This window comes from Olea europaea, chromosome 22, assembly GCF_002742605.1.
Source record: "Olea europaea var. sylvestris chromosome 22, O_europaea_v1, whole genome shotgun sequence".
In the NCBI taxonomy this organism is placed as follows: Eukaryota; Viridiplantae; Streptophyta; class Magnoliopsida; order Lamiales; family Oleaceae; genus Olea; species Olea europaea.
Genome location: NC_036258.1, coordinates 2,197,921 through 2,198,930, shown reverse-complemented (window position 1 = coordinate 2,198,930; position 1,010 = coordinate 2,197,921).

Sequence of the window (1,010 nt, the reverse complement as noted above, 5' to 3'; positions counted from 1 at the left end):
TGCAAAGTTCAGTGAGCTCCCAAGGACTTTTTTGCAAAATTCAGTGATCATTTAAAGACGATTTGAAATTCGATGACCTCTTGAAGAACGTCAAAAAAGTTTAGTGACTATTTAAGGACGTATTGAAATTCGGTAACCTTTTAGGAGATTTTTTGCAAAGTTCAGTAACGATTGGGGGGATTTTCTCCAATTAACATCAGGAAAATTGGTGAACTGGAAACAAGTTCTTCTTGCGATACTAAGTTCACATTGCAACTCACCCAAATGAATGCCAAACTGAACAACAACATTAGCAGAATGAACACTAACAATTGAAGGTGAAATACTAAAATCACATTGATATAAAAGTCAATGAAAATTACAGTGTCCTCCCACATACAAAAGTGAAGAACTCAAATTTGTTGTATAAATTCCCCACAGTAGCATCCTTTCCTCGATTTTATAGTCACCCAACTGAACTCTAACTGTACATAACAGAGCACACTACAACTGGCAGAACACATACTATACATCACAAGTGGTAGGGAGCGGTACTAATGACAACACAACTACTATTGAAGCATCCTTTACATAATATTTGCTGCGAGATTCCGCGGGAGGTGATGATTAGCAGTTAGAAGGAAAAAATTTCCGCCAAAGGCGCTTGACTTCGACCAAAGTTTTCGCCTCCAAGGGTTTTCTCTGGTTTGCGGGAGAGTGAAAATGAGAGATTGCTGCGATGGATGGTGTTTAAGAGGACAAATTTTTGCCGACGATGGAAGCTGGACTTCGATCTCTATTTTCGCCTCCAAGGGTTTCCTTTCATTAGAGGGATTTGTGGGAAATTGAAATGAAAGGAAGACTACCGTATCAACCATCTAATTGGGCCGGTTCAAGTTTTGACCCAACAACTTTGTTTTGTTTTCAAAAGAATTTGAAATCCCTCTGCTGCCACGTCAGGGTGTAAGCGACCTTGTCAAACTACATGTACCCATAGCACGATTGTAAGTAATTTATATTTGCACTTTCCC